Consider the following 25,943-nt stretch of genomic DNA (forward strand, 5'->3'; position numbering starts at 1 on the left):
CAAATACCATCAGATGTGAAAGAGAGGGTTTCTTGCCAGTCGATACCTCTTGTGGAGTCTTATCCTCCAATGTTGATGAAGGTGATCTGTTGACTAGGTAACATGTTGTCTCCATCGTCTCTGCCCAGAATTCCTATCCTAACCAAACATCACTAAGCATGCTTCTTTCCCTTTCCATCAATGTCTTGTTCATTCTTTCTGCAATTCCATTTTTCTCAAGTGTGTATAGAGTAGTCTTTTGCCGTGCTATACAACACTTGTTACAGAATTCTTCAAATTTCTTACTACAAAAATCTCCACCGTTATCTAACCTCGGCACCTTTATCTTCTTCTTTATCTCGTTTTCCTCCAGAGCCTTAAATTCTTTAAACCTATCAAAGATTTCAGATTTCTTCTTAAGGAAATATATCCATGTATTCCTTGAGAAGTTATCTATAAATGATACATAGTACACAGACTTACCTAGTGATGGAACCTTCATAGGTCCAAACACATCACTGTGCAGAAGTTCTAATATATGTTTCGCCCTCTTACCACCAGAGGGGAAACTCGCCTAATTCTGCTTCCCATATACACAATTTTCATAGAAATCAAACTTCAAAGGGCTATTACTCATACCTTCTACCATACCTTTACCATGAAGTATTCGAAGGCCCTTATCTCCAATATGTCTAAGCCTTTTATGCCACAACATGGACTTCTCTCCAGAGACCACTAGATTTTCTGCTCCACTTTCAGGAACCACAGAACTGTTGCACCCATCAACAACAGTGCTACCTTTTAGCTTGTATAGAGTTCCAATTCGAACCCCCCGCATTAATACTAGTGCTCCCCAAACCATCTTGCAGGTATATTTCTCGAACACTGTTTTTAAACTTGCATCATCCATCTTTTTTATAGAAATCAGATTTCTAGCCAATGCAGGAATATGCAAAACACCCTGAAGTGTTCTAACCCTTCCACTTTGCAATTTCAACTTGACTTTTCTGTGATCAATGATTCTAGCCTTCTTTTCATCCCCCAAGAAGATATCACCACCATCATATTTCTCATACTCGCAGAACCACTCTCTATGCGGATTGAAGTGAAAGGATGCACCTAAGTCAATGAACCATGCCTCATGATCTACATGTGTACTTGAAGAAGCCAAGTACACATCCCCATCTTCATCTGAGGTAGTTTTCACCTCTACAGAAGGAGCATCATAAGATTCCTTTCCTTTGCCATGAACTTTAGATTTACAGTCCCTTTTGTAGTGCCCTTCCTTTCTGGATTTCCAACAAACCACCTTTAGAGCTTTTCTTGGAGATTAAAATCTCCCTCTAGATTTAGATCTCCCACTCAATGACTTATTTTTGTTTCTTTTCTAGGACCATCCTCATATAGAAAAGGCATCACCATTTTGGCTCTCCATATTTTTCTGTCTCATCTCCTCCATTGGCAAGGATGAGACTATTTCATCAAACTCCAAGACAGTTGCATTGCTACCTATTACAATAACTAGACTATCCCACAAATATGCTAGAGAACACAACAAACTAATCCACTTATATTCATCTAAAATTTTAATATCAACAGATAATAACTAACTTACCACAGTATTAAATGCATTTAGATACTCTATCACCAAGTCTCTGTCTTTCATCCTTAAGTTATATAGATTTTTCTGCAGGAATAGTTCATTCACTAGAAACTTAGAGTGGTACAAAGTCCCTAACTTGTCCCACAAAGCCTTAGCTGTAGCTTCCCCTGATACATTCAGCAATATTGAATGTGAGACACAAAATCATATTGTGCTCTTTTCCTTTCGATCCAACTTCTTCCATTCTTCATCGGACACTCTCGTCGGCTTAGTACCCAGATCGACCACGATCCACTAATCTTTATCTACCAAGAAATCCTCCATCTTGAGTTTCCATAACTTAAAACTCTGACCATTAAATTTCTCAATCTCTATCTTTCCACTACTTGCCATCTTCTTTTAGCACCAAAATTGATCATGTAGATCTCCCATTAAATAGGTTCTACCATAGGCCTGAGTGAAACCCCTCAGCAACAAAGGCGTCCCCTTGAAGCCAAAATAATTTTGATACCAAATGTAGGTTTTAACCCTGTACATAAATTACCTGCAAGAAAATTCTAAAACACAAAATAAAAATGCAAGAGCATCACACATAAAACACATTCACAGAGATTTTTCCCTCGATCCCAAAACTGGGACTACCGGCTTGACTTTTCATTATGTTCCTTTCAATGTTACAATACATATTTATACATGCTGAAGCATACAATACCATGGAACAAAGAGCATCTCGTCCAGAACCAAGCTTTGAAAACCATGCACAAAACCATAGGTAGGTCCGCGCAACTTAATATATGGTCCAAAAAAAATTTTCCTGGGGCATTGCCCCAGACCCCATAGAAGGGAGCTACTTTCCCTTGTCAAACCTCTCGGACAAGGGGTGTTGCCACCCCCCCTATCACCTCCCTGCTACGCAATTGTCACAATGAACGGGGGCCTCCGTGCCCCCTCTAACCCGCCATTAACTACATGGGCTATTCATGGAAAAAGTATAACACAACCCAACACTAAGGAATGTTAGAGTGCTATGGTGGCATGAAACGAAGAGGTTCCAACATGTGGAAGGACCTAGTGTTGGAAACAATACTGAGAGGGGGGATGAATCAGTATTATCAGATCAATAATTTAATTTTCCAAATAGATTTGTATACGCTACTTTAGCTAAGTGAACTAGCGTGTATACGCAATTGTTCTTAAGGCAACCATCGTATATGTAAAGAACTTTTGATTTACCCAATTTATCATGCATTGAACTTTAACCAGTATATCAGATATTTACTAGATAGTGTAGTAAAAGTAGAATACAACATTACACATAAGCAACACACACGAACACCAAGATATAAGGTGGAAACCCATTGTGAGTTAAAACCACCTGTTGTTGTCATCTCTATCTTCTTTTCATAATAAGAAAATATGTTTACAATTTTGTATTGGTGGAGACTTGTACTAATACGTACGCTACTACCTGCAGAAGGTTACAAATTTCTCTTGTTCTCCAGCTTCTCCTAGAAGGGAGCTACAATCCCCTAACTCTTGTACTAGCCGTTATGTTTACTAGTACATAGGTTGCGACCTACAGAAGGCTACAACCTTCTTTCTTCCTCCAAGGAACACGTTTCATAAATTTTCAGATGGGATCCATCAAAAACATCATAATTGTAATTCAATCATCAAATACATCTACATCAACCAATCACTTTCTGAACCAACCATAATCGAATCAATCAATCACTTTAACAACCCATCAATCTGATCATTCAGAATAATGTCACCAGAATACAGTAACCAGAACCCAAACCAGAACCTAGAACTTTGCAAGAACAAATAGAAACAACTAAAATGCTACTTCCACGTGTCGAACCAACATGTATACCCACTATTCTCAAAGCCAACCAGTGTATACATCTGCAAATATTAATTCATAATTTTGCAGCTATCCCAGACTTCAGTTATACCCAGATCATAATATTTACAAAACAACACATGCGTAAGTATACAGGTCTAGAATAAACATGATCAAACCATATAAAGATAATTCATTTCACGCCTTAAGATCCCGATCCATCATTATATCTTATGCTCCATCAATCGCTAAGGTTCATCCCTGGTTCAAATCAAGCACAACACCATAAGCCAATAACCTGCATACTAGATCTCACACTTCATCAGATATTCGATACTTGCACACCTTGTCCTAATGATCTGATCCTCCTTTTATTGTTTTAGGCCTTTCTCAATACCATGGACCAAAACCACTTAGGACCAATACCATGGAACAAATACCTAGGGTCAATACCTTGGACCAGATACCTTTGACCAATACCATGGATCAACATACCATGGACCAAATGCTTCGGAGCAAAAACTTAGCTTTCCAAGGTATACATGATTTTCCTTTTGTTAAAGTGCGTGTGTACGTATACGCTACTTGTGGTCAGTGAACCTACGTGTATACGCAGCTTGGTGAAGGTGAACTTGCGTATACCTCTCTTTCTTCATTTTGTGTAGACTAATATGTAATTCCTTTTTGTTAACCTGCTGTAATGTGATATTTCAACTGAGTGAGTTTCCATTAAGGACAATACCTATGTCATAATGCAAACAATCCCCCCCTTTAAAATTGATGGCAACAACAACACAATGTCACTCTCCCCCTTTGACATCAAGGGCAAAGGGTCATGCTCCCCCTCTCACATACATTATGCTGGTCATGTTCCCCCTAAGTACATGCTAAATTCTCTAATATGCTGAAGTGTACTGATTGAGCTCCCATGATTGAGTCCATGCTCCCCCTAAGCACAAGCAAAGTCTGCAAAAAGATTTCATAAAAGAATAACATGATTCTATACATACATGACCAATGACCTTCCTATCACCAATGACTCATACATATTTCCATCTCCCAACCATGTGGGTATATACCAAATTTGACTCATCCACCCAACCAAGTGGGGATATACCAATTGTTTTTACATGACAAAAACAAGAAATATTACAGCATACATCCCATGCATAGTGGGGTTACAAATTAGGTCTTTCCATGACCTTTACATTAAATGATATGCATGAAATTTATAATAAGGACAACCGATCTAAGCAAGACCATGATAGTCACCAGCAACTATCATACCCGATATGTGATTTGCACCATCAACAACATCAGGATCAACAGCCTGTATATTTTCATCATCAAAAGAGACACCTGAAACAAAACAATTATGCAAATCTATACCAAGATCTTCTAAGATAATTCCAGCAATACATTATTAGAAGCATGTGCTCCCCCTGAACCTGTGCTAGATGTTCATTATTAGATATGCTTATTTCATATATCAGTAAGAGATATCAAAGCATCATCATCAATCAGATATACATCAAGTTATCAACAACTTTATGAGGACCAACATATTTCCACATGTTATCAGTAGATTGTAACCATCATCAAACAGAGCAGATAATTGACAGAACCATATCAGACCCCTTTTTCCTGATTCTGGCCCACTGCTTTCCCTCAAACCACCATATATGTGACTGTGCCCACAGAAACCTGCGTATGTATGCAACTACACTTCATGAAACTCGTGTACAACAACCTTTCTCTGAAAAATAGGATTTAATGACAGGATGATGTAGCAACTACTCCCAGTATTCAAATGTCCCTCTAGGCAGTGGTTTAGTGAATATATCAGCAACCTGTTCTTTGGAGAGAAGGTAATCCAATTTGACCTTTTCTTCAAGCACTTGTTCATGTAGAAAATTATATTTGATGGGTATGTGCTTGGTATTGGAGTGCATGACTAGATTCTTTGAAATACTGATGGCACTTGTATTATTTCATAGAATGGAGATGGGTGGAGTACATGTGATTTGAATGTCTTGCAAAGTTTGCATCATCCGAAGTAGTTGTGTGCCGCAAGATGTAGCAGCCACATATTCCGCCTCAGCTATAGATAATGCAATTGAACTTTCTTTCTTGCTGAACCAAGACACTAACTTGGAACCCATATAGAATGCACCACCACTAGTGCTTTTCCTATCATCAACAATTCCTGACCAATATACATCCACATATGCATGAAGAGTAAGATCTGTTTCTCTAGGATACCATAAACCAAATTTCTGTGTTCCTTGAAGATATTTGAAAATCCTTTTGACTACCTGAAGGTGTGATTCCTCTGGATTTTCTTGGAATATTCCAACTATTCCTACGGCATGCATGATGTCAGGTCGGGTACCTGTTAGAAAAAGTAGACTGCCAATCATGGATCTATAAGTTGGTTGATGTCCTACTGTTGATTCATCATTTGAGAAAAGACTACATCCTGTTAACATTGGAGTACATACTGGTTTAGAATCTTCCATGCCATACTTTTTCAAGATCTGTTTGTGATATTTGGTTTGTGAAAGAAAAATACCATCTTTATTTTGTTGAGCTTGTAGACCAAGAAAATAGGTAAGCTCACCAAGTAAGGACATTTCAAATTCTTGTTGTATTACCGAAGCCAAATTTTGACTCATCGATTCCTCATTGCTACCAAAAATGATATCATCAACACAAACGACAATTATTAGCAATTTTCCATTGTCAATCTTTGTATATAGATTGCTATCTGCTGACCCCTTTGAAAAACCCTGTTGGTGGAGATATTTGTCAAGACGGTAATACCAGGCCCTTGGAGCTGATTATATACCATAGAGAGCCTTTCTAAGTCTACATACAAGTTTTTCATCATTTCCAAGAATGAATCCTTTCGGTTGTTCAATATAGACTTCTTCTTCTAAGTCTCCATTAAGGAAGCCAAATTTTACATCCATTTGGTATACTTTGAATTTCTAAAAACTAGAAAGAGCAAGAAACATCCTTATGGCTTCAAGTCCAGCAACAGGTGCAAAATTTTCTTCAAAATATATACCTTCTTGTTGAGCATATCCTTTATAAACAAGTCTAGCCTTGTTCCTAATAACTTCTCAGTTTTCATTCAGCTTGTTCTCCAATATCCATTTAGTTCCTATGCTATTCTTATCATGAGGTCTAGGAACTAATTCCCAAGTATTATTCTTTTCAATTTGCTCAAGTTCTTCATTCATGGCCTTGACACAACATTCATCTTTGTATGCTTCATTAACATTTTTAGGTTCAGTGGAGGATAGTAATCTTAGATAGCTTGAGGTTTCTGTAATAGTTCTTCTTGTTTATACACCTACCTCGTTTCCACTAAAATTTGATTTTTTGGATGATTTTTCTGAACATAGCTAGACGAAGTCGTTTCTTCTACTGTTATCTCTTCTTCTGGTGCTTCATTGGTTTCTTCTTCAGAATCAATGTGGTTTGATGTGGGAAATTAATCCCCATCTTCTTCATTGTCATAACCTTTGGTTTTCATCTGTTTTGGATTTTTGCATGCTTCATTAACCCCAACATGAATACTTTCAATAATTTTCCCAAGTCTTTTATTATAACATTTATATGCTTTACTTCGGGAAGAGTAATTAAGAAGAATACCTTCATTTGCTCTGGGTTCACACTTACCAAGTTTTTCATCAGTGCTTTTGATGTAACATTTGCTTCCAAAAACTTTAAAGTATTTTACAGTAGGAGTCTTACCATACCAAATTTGATGTGGTGTTTGAGTGTTGTTTACTCGAACATTTGCTTGGTTGAGAATAGTGATGGCGGCAAATGCAACTTCACCCCAGAACGATGCAAGAGTTCCAGATTCATCTAGCATAGCTTGAGCCATTTGTTGAACAGTTCTATTCATTCTTTCTACCACTCCATTTTGCTGAGGAGTCCTTGTGGTGGAGAACTGCCCTTTTATTCCATGTTGTTCACAAAAGTCAAAGAATTCATCCGAGGTAAATTCCCCTCCTTGATCAGATATGAGCCATTTGATTTTTTGATCTAATTCATTTTCAACCAAAGCTTTTAAGGCTTTGAACATTTCAAATGCTTCATCTTTATGCTTTAGAAGACCTATCCAACACATTCTGGAAAAATTATCAATGAACAATATAAAGTATTCTTCTCCACGAGGTGACTTTTCCCTTGATGGTCCACATAAATCAGTGTGAACAAGTTCAAGAGGCTTACTAGCTGACCCTTATTTTTCAATGAAGTGATATCTAGTTTGCTTACCAAATTGACATGGTTTGCATATTGTACTTTTAGGAATGCTGATATTTGGAAGATCATGAACAACTTAGAATGTGCATGCTTTTCTTATTTGAGAAAAGATTAGATGTCCCAATCTTCTGTGCCATAGCCAGTTTTCATCATTTTTTCTTAGATAGCATTGTTGTTGTCCTCCCTTGAGTATGTATAAGTTATTTGGAGTTCTTGTGCCTTTGATCACGATTCCTCCTATATCAAGCTCACGAACAACACATCTGTTTGATTGAAACAACACTTCATTTCCTTGATCACACATTTGAATGACACTTAATAGTTTATGCTTTAGACCATCAACATACATAGAATTCCTTGCTTTAAACTTTTCTTTCAAGAAAACAGAGCCTTTACATTTTATGACAACAGGAGTGTCATTTCGAAATGAGACATTGTTTTCCTTTTCTAAGGCATTATATGAGTCAAGTTTTTATTTGTCACGTGTCATGTGTTTTGAGCATCCACTGTCGATGTACCACTAATTTTATTATCCTTCTACATACAAGGCTATACCACATATTTTTGTTTGTGGTTATTTCTTTCTCCATATTATGGGATTTAATGGAGTTTTCTCCTTTTGAGATATTTGCCGAAATTTACTCCTACATTCAAATTCTTCATGGCCAAAGTTATTAAAGATTGAGCATTCTATTTCATTTTCAAGAAGAGAAAAGTTATGATAGGAACTTTTCTTGATCCCTGTCACATTCCTTTGATTTCATGCTTCTCTTGTCATGATTGTTTTGTAAGCAACACATTGAGTAGCTTTGTGTCCAAAATTATGACATGAGAAACATTGACCATTAAAGAAGTTCCTGTGATATCAAATCTATTGACCTGGTGATTATAGTTTCTATTGATAATAATCTTTGAAGCAAATTGAGTATGATTTACCTGAGGTTGGTTGTGGCTTTTGCTCATCCTTGAAGAAAATTGAGCATGATTTACCTGGTGTTTTGCTTTATGGCTTTGCTGACGATTGTCATACTGTTCACTGTTCTTTGCTGCATCAAGATAGCTTTTAGTGGAGGTTGACGGATTCTGTGATTGAGATGCTTCTTCAGTATATCCAAGACCTATATTTATTAGAGGAGAAAACTGCACTTTGATAATTCCATTTAAGGTTTCTGACCCTTTAGCAAATCTAAGATTGAGAGATTTTGTTTTCTCAAGATCCTTTCTTAGACCCACAATTTCACATTCTAGTTTTTCATTGTGTTTTTCTCTTTCAACAAGTTGGTATGTCAAGGTACCTATAGTCATATTCTTTTCTTCTAAACATATTTTTAGTTTAGAAATTTCTTCATGAAGGTCATCTTCTTCTAAAGCATCCCAAAAATTATCATCTTCATAAGCCATTAGAAGTCTATAGTCATTACTATTTTCATCTTCATCACTATTTGATAAACCATCTCTCTCTTCATGGGTATAGTAAATCGTTTTACTTACACTTTGTTTTGTATTCCATTTTGCATATTCCTTCCCTTTATCATATTTATCTTTATGAGGACATTTGGCAGCATAATGATCATCTCTACCACAAGCAAAACATTTGAAAGGTAGTTTACCTCTAAATCTTCCGGAACCCCATTGAAGCTTCTTGACAAAGTTTACTTCATCTTATTCTCCTGAAATATGCCTTGATTCATTAAGTTCTTCCTTTCCTTTCGCTGAAGCTTTAAATGTGGCTTCTCTCATATCTGATGGCCCTCCTTTTCTCATCTCAAAGGTAGTTAAGATTCTATGAAGCTGTGTCATAGTGATAGTCTGTAGATCCTGTGTTTCTTCTATGGCAGATACTTTTGGTTCAAATTTAGCAGACAAGGATCTTAAAACTTTCTCAACTAAGGTAACTTCCTTTATCTCTTCACCCAGATTATTCATGCAATTAACAACCTCATCTATACGTAAAAATTAACTAGCTATACTTTCATCATTGTGCATCTTAAGAGTTTCATATTGAATTCTGAGAGTTTGTAGTTTAGCACGTTTCACATGAGAGTCTCCTTCGTAGCTTACAATGATTTTGTCCCAGATTTCTTTGGCTGATTTGAGTTGCATAAATTTGAAAAACTTTGATTGTGATAGACTTCCCGATAATGTATTGACAGCCCTGGCATTGGTTTCATATTGCTTTTTACCTGCAGTATCTGTAGGAATTGCTGATGGAAATGTATATCCTCCTTCCATGATTTCTCGGACATCTATTCCAAGTGATTATAGACAGGTTGTGGTTCTTATATTCCAATAACAAAGTTGATCCCATCAAAGATTGGCGGTCTGATGGATCCCACGCTTTCTTGATTACTCATGATGATGGATCTCCCTTCAAGTGATCAAGCTTCTTCTGAAGGACCTACTATGATGCCAATTGTTGGAAACAATACTGAGAGTGGGGGTGAATCTGTATTATTAGATCAATAATTTAATTTTCCAAACATATTTGTATACGCTACTTCAGCTAAGTGAACTAGCATGTATATGCGACTGTACTTAAGGCAACCAGTGTATATGCGAAGAACTTTTTATTTACCCAATTTATCATGCATTGAACTTTAACTAGTATATCAGAGATTTATTAGACAGTGCAATAAAATCATAATAAAGCATCACACATAAGCGACACACATGAACACCAAGATATAAGGTGGAAACCCAAAGTGGGTGAAAACCACTTGTTGTTGTCATCTCTATCTTCTTTTAATAATAAGAAAATTCGTTTACAATTTTGCACTGGTGCATGATTATACCAGTAAGTAGCCTTCTACCTGCAGAAGGTTACAACTTTCTCTCATTCTCCAGCTTCTACTAGAAGGGAGCTACAACCCCCTAACTCTTGTACTAGCCGATATGTTTACTAGTACGTAGGTTGTGACCTACAGAAGGCTACGACATTCTTTCTTCCTCCAAGGACCATGTTTCATAAATTTTCATACTAGATCCATCAAAAACATCATAACTATAATTCAATCATGAAATACATCTACATCAACCAATAACTTTCTGAGCCAACCACAATCGAATCAATCAATCACTTTTACAACCCATCAATCTGATGATTCAGAATACTATCACCGGAATACAGTAACCAGAACCCAGAACTCTGCAACAGCAAAAAGAAATAAATGAAATGCTACTTCCATGTGTCAAACCTATGATACGCACTTTTCTTAAAGCCAACCAGCTTATATATCTGCAAATATTAATTCATAATTCTGTAGCTATTCTAGACTTCAGTTATACCCAGATCATAATATTTACAGAACAACACATGCGTCAGCATATAGATCTAGAATAAACATGATCAAACCATATAAAGATAATTCATTTCAAGCCTTAAGATCCTGATCCATCATTAGATCTTATCCTCCCTCAACCGCTAAGGTTCATCCTTTGTTCAGATCAAGCACAACACCATAAACCCATAACTTGCATACTAGATCTCACACTTCATCAGATATTCAATACTTGCACACATTGGCCTAATGATTTTCTCCTCCTTTTATAGTTGTAGGCCTTTCTCAATACCATGGACCAAAACCACTTAGGACCAATACCTTGGAACAAATACCTAGGGTCAATGCCTTGGACCAGATACCTCAGACCAATACCATGGATCAAAATACCATGGACCAAGTACTTCGAACCAGAAGCTTATTTTTCCAAGGTATACGCACTTTTCCTTCTGTGAAAGTGCATGTGTATGTATACGCTACCTGTGGTTAGTGAACCTACATGTACACACAGCTTGGTTAAGGTGAACCTGCGTATACCTCTTTCTTTATTCTGTGTAGACTGATCTGTGATTCTTTGCTATTAACCTGTTGTATTGTGATCTTTCATTTTAGTGAGTTGCCATCAAGGACAATACCTGTGTCATAATGACAACACCTAGTACCTCATTTCCTCTCATTTTACTTCAATTAAATGGAGCAACTAGGCCTTGAGCCCTGTTGGCTTATCGGGGCCTGACCCAGCTTCGGAAGAGTTATTACCCAAACAAATCCCACACTACCGGCCCTTTTGACAATAGTCTGTGGAGCGCGAACTCAAGTCTCACCAGAGGTAGCAGGGGAGGGTGTTGGAACCAGGTTTCCACACCCTAGGGATGTCGAGATAAGGTTTGGATGGGTCGCGAACCGATATGTGCACTTGCGTTTCTCTGTGTGGTTTCGCATAGATCTGCGATAGGTGCTTCCCAAATTCTTATTATTATATGCATTTATTATATATCTGATCTACTTATTAAGGTCTTAAGAAAAAATTTAACAATAATACCTAGTGCGCACTATCATAATTCTTTAAAGACAAACACAAACTCATATATAGATGCATAGACAAGAATACATAGATCCGCAATATTTCAGAACCAACTTATCTTAATTAATATCTTCATTTTAGTACAATCCACTTCCTACCTTGCGCACATAGCTACAGGGGTCCATGCACACAGCTGCAAATTCTATCAGGCCTTCGCACACACAATTGTGGAGCCACTATCTAACTCCTAACCTTCATGACCCGCACTTACAGACTCAAAGTGAATATTACTTTCACAAACCCATAACACATCAGATCTTCAAAAAAGCTACCTCTACCCATAGAGACTTGCTCTATTTATACATTCTCATGGTTTGTGGAGCATGGGTAGGCCGAATTCTATTATTTTACATTATTTTCGGGCAAACAACCCTTTGACTCGACCTATTACATTTTGTGCTCCGCGCACTTTGCAAAAATTTTTACAATATCATTACCCTAACTTATGGGCTTTAAGTGGCAAAATAGTTACGGGGGCCTCCGCTACCCAACAGGTCCCCAACACAATCATTATTACTCATCCTGAGTCACTGGTCGGCGCGACGATACACACTAACAAGTCTTCGCGGTCCACCATCCCTGTGAGTGACGCACTATGTTTTGTTGCTCCCTCGTTGTCTCCTGTAACTCTTCGTCAAGCTCCTGCTCCATTGCCTCTACTAATTCACACAACCAATGATGCTCATTTTTCTCTGCTTAGTTAACATAGAGCACCCCCTCATAGGATTTTAGCTCAAGCTAGGATGCCGCATACAGGAACTCTTTGTGACAACACAGCAAGTTTCCAATTTCTCGTCTACTATATGCACTATTGGCTGCAACTTGTGTTGCATTTTTGCAAGAAAATTATTGCTATCCACGAGATCCCAATCTTCAAGGTGTATCAGAGACTAACTGTTAACTACAATTCCATTATTTGTCTCAATATTCATGAGCTTTCCCTTATCTTTCATGGGTCGCCAGCCAGCCCATGGTTTGGGCAGTGGCATCTGGACTAGTTCTGCTTTGTGTCTAAGAATTTCCAGTACATCCCCTACCATCAGTGTTGAACTCGGCGCAGTGTCCACAACTGTCGACATCACATTATCCAAAAGGTCAGCCATCCCCAGTGTCCATATTACAACCCCTGGGCTTACTCCTTTAGCAACAATGACCAACAATTCCATATCGATGGGAAGACACAATAGCTCACTTTTCTTGATACCACAGATTGTGCGATGGATGCCCCCCTTTGATTTATAGGTGTGGTGAAATTCAAATTCGGTCATTCCCTCCTCTTCTCGCACTTTAATATTACATTTATGGTAGATTGTTCCGAACCTGGCTCGTACTTTGTATCTTAATTTCTCGCTGCCCACTCCCTTTCTCCTTAGCTCAGACATCTTGTCATGAACAATGACAACAACATTCACCTCCAATTTTATCCACCTAGTAGCACAACCCCTTCGGTGCAACTGTGACCATTGTAACATATCAATTCTATGCACACCCTTGTTGTCACGCGGCTCCCTCACAGACTGCTTTATCATCTCTCACTCTCTTTCAACTGTCTAGAGTGGTGAGACTATACTTCAGTCAGTTAGTCAGGCGGTCGGCCCACTCGTGTAGAGCTTTAGGCAACTACCATTTACTCTACCCATGAAGGGTTCTCCATTGAGATTGCCAAGCTAGATCATGCCTCCATCTGTGACTTTTTTGACTAGATAGGGTCCCAACCAATGCATTCGGAGCTTCCCAAGGAATTTCTCAAAATTGTTGTCATATAGTAATACCAGATCATTTTATTTGAACGTGCACAACTTGATATGGCGATCATGCCAAGATTTTTCTCGCTGCTTCTATACCTGCTGATGGAATCCTGCCAAAAACCATTCCTCCTCAAGTTCTTCCAGTTGTGCGAGCCTATCTTCCAAAGCCCTGTGGGCTACCATGCATGTCATTGTTGCTATTCACAAACTAGGTACAATGTATTCCATTGGCATTACGACTTCCACGCCATAGACTAACCAGAAAGGTGTCTGGCTCGTTAACTTCTTGCATGTGGTTTAGTATGCCCATAGCACAACAGGTATGTACAAGTCCCAATTGTTTCATTGTGCATTACATACCTTGGTCAACGCAGTCTCCAAAATCTTGTTGAATGCTTTGACGGTCCCATTTTCTTGCAGATGTTATGGCATACTCTATTGATGATAGATCTAGAATTCCTCAGTGAGCGCACTGATAGTCTTATTCAGGAAGTGCGTTCCATGATTGCTCATTATAATTTTTTGACATCCAAACCATGTCAACACATTCTCAAACAAAAATTTCGTAGCTTTAGCGGCCGTGCAATCCTTAACCAGTAGTGCTTCCACCCATCAGGTCAAGTATTCTATCGTGGTGATGATATAGCACGCACCCGTCTTTCCTTAAGGTGTGATAGGCCCCACACAGTCGATTGCCCATTTTCCAAATGGTTGCAGTGTCATCTATGGTTTGAACGGCATCTCATCCCTTCGCGATGGTTTTCCAATCCGTTGACATATGTCGCAGGCCCGACAATATGCTTTTGAGTCTTGATGTAGAGTTGGCCACCATAGTCCAGCGCGAAGAATCTTATGTATTGTGGTGCTTCCTGCATAATTTCCTCCTGTAACCATCCCATGTGCTTTGGCAATGATCTATCCTCACTCAAATTCAGGTACATACCTTTGTAATATTTCATCGTTGCCCATTTTGTAGAGGTGCCCTGCAATAACAGTAAAGTCTACCGCATGTATCACCAATTCTTTCTTTTGCTGAATTGAATACCCCTACGACAGGGTCCCTGTGGTTAAGAAGTTAATTATATCCTCAAAGTAGCCATCCGCGATGTGTATAGCATAAAGCTGGGCAACAAGGAGTCCTTCTTCTAAGTTTGTGGGCTCTTCACCATTCTTAATTCAAGACAGGTGATCTAGTCCTATGTTTAGACGTCCCAGCTTTACGATGACTTTGAAATCATATTCTTGAAACAATAACAGCCATCTACAAATGCACCCCCCCAACACAAGATTACTCGCTAGGTATTTTAACACAGAGTGATCAGTATACTTCTTAAAGTGTCCTCTGAGTAGTTAGTGGTGGTATTTTTGGAGCACGTATACCATCGCCAACCCCTCATGCTCAGTAGTGGAGTAGTTCTTTTCAGCTTTGGACAATCGTCGACTTGCGAACGCAATTGGGTGAGGAATTCCTTCTACTCCTTCCTGTGTGAGTACCGTGCCCAGTGCAATAAATGACGTTTGAACATCTACGTGAAATTCGATGTCCCATTTTGGAAAGACTAGAATGGGAGCCGATGTCATCTTTTCCTTGAGAGTCTCTAGACTTTTGTTACATTCCTCATTCCAACAATAACTACCATCCTTTTTCAACAACAGTTCCATTGGTGCTGTGATCTGTGCATGGCTCTTTATGAACTTTTAATAGTAACCAGTGTGTCCCAGCGTGGCACACAGTTGTTTGACACTTCGCAGTGGTTGTAGATTGAGTATGACAACAATCTTCGCCGAGTCTACCATCAGGCCTTGTTTGCATACCACATGGCCGAGAAAGTTCCTGAAGGGGATGAGGAAAGTACACTTCTTTAGATTTAGCGCAATCTAGTGCCATCAAAAAGTATCCATTATTAACCATAAGCTTGCGGTATGTTTCTTGACTAGCCCAAATATGATCCAATCATCAAGATATACCTCCAAAAACTTATGTATAAATTCCTTGAATGCAGCTACCACGACGTGCGAGAATATCGCCGATGCATTCTTCAGTCCAAAGGGCATCACAGTGTATTGAAAACAACCCCATTCGGTTGTGAAAGTTGTTTTACTCCTATCCTCTGGTGTAATCTTGATCTGGTGGTACCCCGAAAAACTATCCGTGAAGGAGTAGGTTTCCTGTCCACCAACATTTTCCAGTACTTCATCTGTAAATGGCATCGAGAATGGATCGTGAACACATGCATCATTGAGCTTCCTAAGATCCACACAGATGCGAATTTCTCCCTTCTATTTTTTCTCCTGTACAACCATAGGACTTACCCAGTCAGATTCCTCCACTGGTTCAATTATTCCTGCTGCAAGAATTTTGTCCAATTCTTCGTGGACCTTTTCTTTATATTTTGGATTCAACTGATAAGGCTACTACTTGACTGGCTTCGCATGCAGCTTCAAAGTTATCTTCATCATTCCTAGGTCACCGAGGATCCCTTTTAACTCCGTGATTTTTGTTGGGAATAAATCTTAATATTCGTGAAGTAACTCAATGACCTTATCCACCGTGGCATCATCCCAACAGTCCCCAAGCGTTGCATACTTCATCTCCTCCTCCATACCAATGTTTACTTGTTTCATTTTCAGTAGTGCGGTGATGTCGGGGTCCTTGATCGCTGGTCCGTGAACCTCGCGCCTCCCCTCTATTTCCAGAATATTGATGTTTCTTGGGTCATCCTCATCATCTTCTACCTACACTTTGTAACATTCTAGGGCCTGGCTCAACTGATACGACCAATCTGGCTGCACTATTTCTTTTGGTTCCAGTGGTACTTTGAAAATGATGGCCTTCACAACTTGTAATGCATTGTCAGGAGTATCCATCCATTGGTCCTCAAATAATAATGTCAATAAAAATCCCTCACGCAAGATATCCGATTCACCTGTACCATGGCAGAGTTCTGTTTCAGTATACCAGTTTCCTGGGATGACATCCAGGGAATGATAAAATAAGTGTACCCACTCCAGCTGGGATTCTTCTCCATAGGCCTAGGTCCATCTGGTGAGGTGCATGCATGGGTCATCACGTCCATCATATTTCTCAGTTATTCGTACTTCTGGCTTCCCAAACCTTATCTTCATCATCCACCTGCAGCTGCACCAGTCTTCAAAGGTTCCTTCATGTGTTCCCCACCAACGCGCAAGCATCATGCACAAAACCCATTTTAATGCATCGAACCGCTGGTGCTCTGGTATTGCACTTTCAAACTTGGTTAGGAATTGGTCCACCGTTGTCAGCCTATCATACATTGGCAACTCTCGATCCTGAGCTTTTAAGCAATACAATGACCTAGTAATCATGTTGTTGTTTAACATTGTTACTCCGTTCAGCCAATTATGCCATTGTTCGTCTTCTTCATCTAAATCTAAATTACAGGCCTCTCCGCATTCCCACGATATCCTTCCTTCTGCTGTCAAATTTACCCAATCCTGTTCTCACACAGTTATCTTGTAGATATGATCCAAGTCCACATCCATTTTGTCTTCGCGTATGGTTTCAGTGTAGCGCACTCCTTCAGCTCAATCTAGTGGAACGACAATGCGTAGGGAGTTCTTTTCAAATACTTTCTTCTGGTTCTTTAAATTAATGACTCCATTCATATCCGTGGCCTAGTCTATCCCTAATAAGGTGGGGTAAGAGTTACTATCATCCACAGTCTCTATTACCTCAAATTCTGTTTGTGTGCTCGCGCCTTCTATATCCACTGTGACTCCTTGCAATCTCCCCATGGGAAATATATTTTGTTGGTTCACCATCCATAATTAAATAGGAGACCACTGTAATGTGGGCCTGCCCATACATTAGGTAGCACGTTTGCATCTGAGCCTATGTCCAGAATGATCTGATCCATCTCATAGTCGTTGATCTGCGCCATTAATTGCATTTCCTGTCTAGTGCGCAAAACATGTTTTCCTAATTTCCAGACCATGTGAGGTTCACCTGGCCCTGCGCACCTGGTTATCAGCTCTTGTAATCCCTTAAGTGCCTTATTGTCACGTAGCAGCTTCATACATGTCTTTGAAAAGGTAGTTAACATTGAAGGATCCATTTCTGGCTTGTGTTGATCCTTACTACTTGAAGTAGAGACCTCCGTGAAGCTCTTCTTAGCTTCCATAAACATCTTCTTTGTGCGTTCCAAATAGAACTCGTGTTGCTTTGTAGGGGTTTTGTGAACCCTTCGGCCTACCTCGGTTACTTTCCCCTAGTCTTTCACTATAACCATGCCACTTCCGAGCATCATGTTCACATTGGGGTCTTCCTCGCGTAGTTCGGACCTCATCATTTAGACGGTCTGCGTCGTCGTAGGTTGTGCTACCCTTTTCTCACATATCTGCGGTATCAGTGTGGGGAAATGTATCATTTCATGATCGAACTGCTTGCAGTAGGGGCACAATACTCTGATTGGGTTTGTACAATCATGCGCATAGTGCCTTGTTCCTCCACAGTTATAACAGATGAGCTGCCCGCAGCCCCTTCGTAGCCCCATTCTTCCCTGTCCTCATCCTCACCCCTGGAACCCACCACATGCTATCGCTATAGATATATCTTGACCTCGCACATTAGTCTACATCTTGTAGGTAGGTGTTCGATACATCAACAATTCATAACTACGACAGTCTCATTCATCGTGGGCTACCAATCTGCAAAAATTGTAAAATAGCCACTAGGGGGTCTGGGTAAACTTTTGTAGTAGGTGACAGTTGTATGTGTTGTGCTTTCCTCCCACCTAATAGATTATGCTCCAGAGCGAGTGCGTCGCACTTGGCTCTACCTGTGCCTCTGATCACAATGGCATTGGTCCCCCTGCTGCCAAATAGTTTGCAAATACCAAATAGTGATCCTTATCATGGCCCTAGCTTCTACATTTTATGCACCACACTTCCTCTCACACTTCTGGCCACGGTGCCTTCTCCTATTTCAAAATCTGTATTTCTAAGCATAGGCTTTGTAGTTGTGCGTGGATCTGTTGAATTCCCAACCCAAGATCCTATATTGGAGTCTCATGCAACCTCATCGCTATCTCTAATGCTTTAGCCTAGGTCGAGATCTTCTCCTATGATAGCGCTGTCTATAGATGTGGTGCCAAAGATTCCAAAAACCACGCGTGGTGCTTCCCATCCATTACCATCAAATTGGCCTCTTGGATTGTACTCTACAATCTCTGATCTAGATCCCACAGAGTTTCACCTAGCAGCATCACGATCTCCTTAAACTTGATAATTGACTACGTCTCTGATTTTGGCTAGCTAAATTCTTTGTTCAATGCATTTCGAATCTCTGCTATTTTGGAATTTGGATGATCACTAGAGTGCTTGATCTATCAAGTCAGTGTGCGATCCTATAGCACAATCACCAAGGTAGCCTTTTTAATGTTATCGTTTGTAACTCCGTGTGCTTCCCATACTGCCCTTACTATGAACCAAAATGGTTCTGGGTCTTCGCTTCCTACTCCTTTGAATATAGGCAACTTGATCGTGCTCGCCATGTTAAACTTCTGGTTTACGCGCGGGTGTGCTAAGGTCAACTACGAACTCATACCGCTTTTGATCCAACCAATCTTCAATCTCTTTCTTTGTAGGGTTCCAAAATTCTAACATCAAACATCCCTTAGGCAGATCCCAATCCCTGCAACGGAACCATCTGTTGGCTTGTTGGGGCCTAACCGAGGTTCAGAAGAGTTATTAGCCAAACTAATCCTGCACTACCAGCCATTTCAGCAATATTTTGCAGAGTGGGAACTGAAATCTCACCCAAGGTAGTAGGGAAGGGTGCTAGAACTAGGTTTCCTCACCCTAGGGATGTCTAGATGAGGTCTGGATGGGTCGTGAACCGATTTGTGCACTTGCATTGCTCTATGTGGTTTCGTGTAGATCCACGCAGATGCTTCCTAGATTCTTATTGTTGTATGTATTTATTATATATATCCGATATACTTTTTAAGGTCTTAAACAAACATTTAACAATAATACCTAGTGCGCACTATCATAATTCTTTAAAGACAAACATAAACTCATATACAGATGCATAGACTAGAATACATAGATCTGCAATACTTCAAAACCAACTTATCTTTATTAATATCTTCTTTTTAGTACAATCCACTTCCTGCCCTGTGCACACAGCTACAGGGGTCCACGCACATAGCTGTGGATTCTATCAGGCCTCTTTGCACACACCTGCGGAGCCACTATCTAACTCCTAACCTTCACGACCTGCACTTACAGACTCAGAGTAAATATTACTTTCACAAACCCATAACATATTAGATGTTCCAAAACACTACCTCTACCCATAGAGCCTTGCTCTATTTATACATTCTCATGGTCCAAAGACCATGGGTAGTCCGACTTACTTCTATTATTTTACATTATTTTTGGGTGGACAACCCTTTGACTTGACCTATTACATTTCATGCTTCGTGCACTTTGCGGAACCTTTTACCATATTATTACCCTAACTTATGGGCTTTAAGCCCCAAAATTGCTACGCAGGGCCTCTGCTACCCAACAAGCCCCAAACCCACACAACTAAGGTTTTCACACTAAATAGTTCAATTGTGATAAGGGGATGGAAAAAGCAGTTTTAGACAAGGGGATACTTTTGTCTAGGGACACCAATATTTTTTCAATGACTTGGTTGGGTTCCCAAGTCGAAAAAAAGTAAGGCTATCTATGAGGGCATGGCAACTAGGGAGTGCCAAGGTTTGCAAGGAATGTGAGGAAGTGTTAACACATGCCGGAAATTTCCAAGATGTGTTAGTCATTCCTAGACATACTAAGTTCTAAGGCCATCCAAGATGTGCTAGGTGCTACTGTGTGGCGCTAACACATGCTAGGGAGTGCCAGGGAAACACAAGGGAGGACTAGTTTCAATTGCATGGAAATAAATGAATAAAAGTGTGTGATAGGCATGGAAAATTTTAGGGGCTAATATTCGCAAGTGGGCTAATTTTCCATGATTTTTCCAAAAAAAAGATTCACCAATTTCCATTTTTTATAAGAATGATTCGCCAAAATTTTACAATATAAAATTATGTTGCCTTAAAATTCACCAACATTATATAGAGAGTATATATAAAATAATTATAAATTTGAATAATTTACAAATACATCAATAAACATTTTATAATTTGCATATTAGGGACTAGTGAGATTCGCCAATGTTTTCAAACTTGCAGATAATTTTCCATCCTTAAAATTTTCCTTGGTGATAGGGAGTGTTAGCAAGTTCTAGGTGTGCTAAGGAGGGGTGGACAAGTTATGCTAGGTAGTGCCAAGGTAGATAGAGTGCTAAGAAAGCATGTTGAGATGTGCCAAGTTCGAGTGTGTGCCAATGTGTGCCAAGGAGTGCTAAGGAGCGTTAGGGAAGCACAATGGAGCGCTAGGTCAGAATCCATGGAAATGGATGAATAAGAGTGTGTGAAAGGGAGTACCAGCAAGTTCCAAGTGTGTGAAGGAGGAGTGACCAGGAATTCTTGGCAGTGATAATGAATGTTATAGTGCAAGGGTGGAATGTGACCAGATGTGCCAACACATGCAAGGAAGTGTTATCTAGGAATGATAGGGAAACAAAAGGGAGAACTACGTCAAAATTCATGGAAATGAAGAAATAAGAGTTTGTGATTGGAAGTGTCAGTGAGTTCTAGGTGTGTTAAGGAGGGAGTGACAAGGTATGCTAGGTAGTGTTAAGGCATGCTAGAAGTTAGGGTGACATTCCAATATGTCCTAGGTGCTAGGGTCTACCAACACGTGCCAAGGAGTGTTAAGGAGTACTAGGGAAACACAAGGGAGAACTAGGTCAAAATGCATGGAAATGAATATTGAATAAGAGTTTGTGACTAGGAGTGTCAACAAGCTCTAAGTGTGCTAAGGAGAGAGTGACAAGGTATGCTAGGTAGTGCCAAGGAATTCTAGAGTGCTAGGGTGACATGCCAAGATGTGCCAGGTGCTAGGGTATGTCAATGCATACTAGGGAGTGTCAGGAAACACAAGGAAGCACTAGATCAAAATTCATGGAAATGAATGATTAAGAGTGTGTGACAGGGAGTGTCAATGAGTTCTAGGTGTGTTAAGGAGGGAGTGACAAGGTTATATGCTAGGTAGTGCCAAGGTATGCTAAACTACCAAGGCATGTTAGGAAGTTCTAGGGTGTGTTAGGGAGTGTCAAAGCATGCCAAGGAATGTAGGGGATTCTAACACATGCCACATAGTGCTAAGGCATTCTAATACATGTCAACTGCTATGGCATGTCAAGATGTAAACTATGTTACTTAGTTGTTTTATGGCCACGGTTGGTTGTTATAAGCCTTGTCTTTGTAACTTTTCAAGTGGGATGAGTTGAGATTGAACATGAGTAGCCTAAGATGAGTTACATGTAGTTCTTAGGTGAACAAGGCATATGTTGAATTTCCACAACACATGAGAATCTGGGTTTGGTCTTAGAATATTTGATGCAAACACACTCAAGTGCCAAAACACATCTACTTTACAAAACAAAATCTACACACGTCAGGGAATAAACTAATGCACATGACAAATTTTAACTTTTTCAAACTCTTCTTCGTTATATTACAAACTATAATAGAACAGGCTAGATCTCACATACTAGGCATCATGTCCCTTTATAATCACATTGATACAAGGAATAAAACTAAAGCTTGTTGTTAGTCCTTTAAAAACCAATTGAAAGGAAAAGTACAATTGAAATAAAAAGTGCATTATACTATCCTCTTTCACCGTAGCTTGATAAACGTTATAGTACTCCATCTGTTGAAAGATAAGAACATGACATGGGACACATTCATTGAGGCAGCCTTGAAAATGCATATAACCACTTCACTAAGCCAGCACCAAACCATGTTAGTACAACCCATAAAGGTGGGGTCATCAAGAAAACATGATGAGGTTTCCAAGGCACCTAGGCTTGAGGTGACCAATACATATCAGAGAGGAAGGGGCCAAGCCTACTACATCAGCAAAACATTGATCACCGTCACATCATGAGGCTTCTTTGCATGACGAGGAACCAATTGAGCATGGATTTAACCTAGTTGACATGGAGGCACATGATGAGAATCAAAACTTGCAACAAGTCATGAAACAGAAGGATTCTTAGATCATGGAGCTCAAGGACAATTTGGAAAGGGCCAAATTCATCATTTCATTCCTTGAGAAAGAAAACAATCAACTTAAGGCAAAACAACTAGTCATGGAGAAAGAGAAATTCAAATCCAAGAAACAAGATATGAAAGGCATAACAGTGGTGGACCATGAAGACACTGAGTAGCATGAAGTACATGTGGAAAGGAAGAGACCAAGGACAATGGGTCTTAGGAAGGCACTTTAGAGGGAAAGAGAACAAAAGCCACCAATGGAATAATTGACCTTTAAAGAGATGATTTCCATGGAAATAAATGAGAACAGGGATTTTTGGCTTGAAAAAGTCAATTACCACCTTGAGAGGCTCCTTGACAAGGCAAACATGGATAAAATGTTTCAAAATAAAATGGCCATCCATTATTACATAAGGAATCAGGTTGCCAAGGTCAAAATCAAGCAGTTGAAGGAAAAACTCAAGGAAACCCTAACAGCCAAGATGAGAAGTTTAAGTTAGATTTTATTGCTATGAATCCATGATTGCATAACATACCTCATCAAGCATCTTTGGAAAAATTTTGGGATGATTCGGGGAAAATTTTGTGTTTTGGTGTAGACTAGTGTAGACTTGCAATTTTTTGGCAATTTTCCATCTAGGAGCACAGCGAGCTCACGCTGCGCTTCTTCCTCAGGGCTCCAAATGATGGAAATGTAGAATTTTTGGAACACTTATGACCCCCTCTCAAAACCCATTTTCCCACTTTCCTAGTCTATTGCTCAGGTTTTAAGAAATTTTCAAAAAAGAGGCCAAAAATCACCTTTCTGCCCCTCTTTTTCCATTTCGCTGCGCACCTGGAGACACCTTGGGAGAATGGCCATATCTGAGCCAAAAATGGTTCATTTTGAGTGAAAAAATACTCTAAAGACATATAAACTCTCCCATATTACCAGAAAAGGCTTCATATATGGATTTGGATGTCAGAAAGGCACTCAAAATGGCCTCCAACAACTCGTTGTACACTTGGAAATTTATGAGATTTTTGTAAAATTTTCACTGTGTAATTTTTTGTAATTCCGAGTTTGACTTTGGTAAATTTCAAAAGGGTGAAGTAGATGAATGATAGGGGTAAAAGTAAATGTAAATAATGGGTGTTTAGTCTTTGTAATTTCTTTTGATGTAACTTTGACCTCATTTATGAGAGAGGTTGGAGTCTAAGTCAATTGTAGAAGTTTTTTTAAACTTCCCTAAACATTACGGTTTGGTTAGAACACCTCATGGAACAATTCCTATAGTCATGGATTCGACCCTTGAGAGTGGGAAGATGGTTTTTTGGTCTTTATGTATCATTTTCTTAGTGATAGTTCAGAGGAGAGAACTATTGTAGCTTGTACTTGGACATTTTCTGGAAATCAAAGGACACAATTTGCAACTATTATCTAGGCTTTCATGTGCAGTAAGTTTGTGATGTTATTTTTTCTCTTTTATATATTTATATGAAAGATATTCATATTCTCTTTCCATTCATCAATTCTTCAATGGTTTTCCTTACAGTTTATGAACAAAATTCTTTGCATAAAGCTATGTTTTGATGGAAAAATCATTATGTGTTACGTTATTTCTTGCTTAATGAATTCATGTTCCATGCTCATTAAGACCTTTTTATTCTTGGAAAAACTACACTGCACCAAAAAACCCTAAGATCCATCACAAAAGTAATGCTACCATGCTCCTTTATATCTTTGTTGCTGTAACCCTTTGATCCTCTAACCTAGCAACCTGGTTTTTCTCCCTTATCCAGCAACAAAACCCTAAATTTTCCAAAACCCACTTGAGCCTAGCTAGCTAGCCTAAAATAACTTACATTATAGTCATCTCTTGGTTGTGATTTCATAGAGAGATCCCTCTCTGGTTTGGTAGGGCTAGATACGAGACTAAAATCTTGGTCGGTGGTTACCTCCATCGATCTCCTCATCAACATGGGACATTGTGGAGGATAAGAGAGGGCATGACAACTAGGGAGTGACACGGTGTTCTAGTGAATGTAAGGTTCCAAAGTCATGGAAAAATGTAATGCTAGTTGTGACGTCATGGGTGCCAAGGTGTGTTAGGGAATTCTAGGGCATGCTAACATGTGCTAGATAGTACAAACACATGTCAAACAAGATAAGATGTGCCAAGTGCTAAGGCATGCCAAGATGTACAAGGGTTGGAAAATGCATGCCAGGGACTGTCAAGGAAAAAAAAGGGAGGAACAAGTTAAAATACAATGAAATGAGTACACAATATGGTTAATAAGTCATCAATTTACCTTTTCCATGAGGGGCATGATAGGAACACCAATACTAGGTGCCAATAGGTGCCAAGTGCCAAGTGTCAATGCATTATAAGTGCCAAATCTTCCTCCATTTCTTCTCATCTAGTTTCCAATAATTGATCTCAAATAACTTTAATATTAAACCATGCCAAAGCATACCAAGTCATCTCAACACATGCCAAACATGCTAAGACTTGCCAAGTGCCAATGTGCATCAAGGAGTGTGATGCATTCTATGAAGTGGCATACCATATCGAAGAGTGCTAAGATGTGCTAGAGAGTGCCAATGCATTGTGAGGAGTGTTAGGGTGTACTAGGACAACACAAGAGAGCACTAGGTCAAAATTCATGGAAGTGAATGAATATGAAGGTGTGTCAGGGAGTGTCAATGAGTGCTAACTGTCATGTCAATGAGGGAGTGACAAGGTATGTTAAATATGGGTAAGGCATGCCAGGGGATATCAGGGAATGCCAAGAAGTATTAGAGTGTGCTAGGTAGTTCTACGGTGTGCTAACATGTGCCAAATAGTGCCAAGGCATGTGAGGTGCTAAGACATGCTAGGATGCGCATGGTGCCAGAGTATGCCAATATGTGTAAAGGCGTTTTAATGAAAAAAAAGGAATAACCAAGCTAAAATGCAAGGAAATGAACAAATAAGAGGGTTAAT

Source organism: Pinus tabuliformis, chromosome 2_1 (genome assembly GCF_031772625.1).
Source record: "Pinus tabuliformis cultivar Carrire ecotype Pingquan chromosome 2_1, CPIR1, whole genome shotgun sequence".
NCBI classification, from domain to species: domain Eukaryota; kingdom Viridiplantae; phylum Streptophyta; class Pinopsida; order Pinales; family Pinaceae; genus Pinus; species Pinus tabuliformis.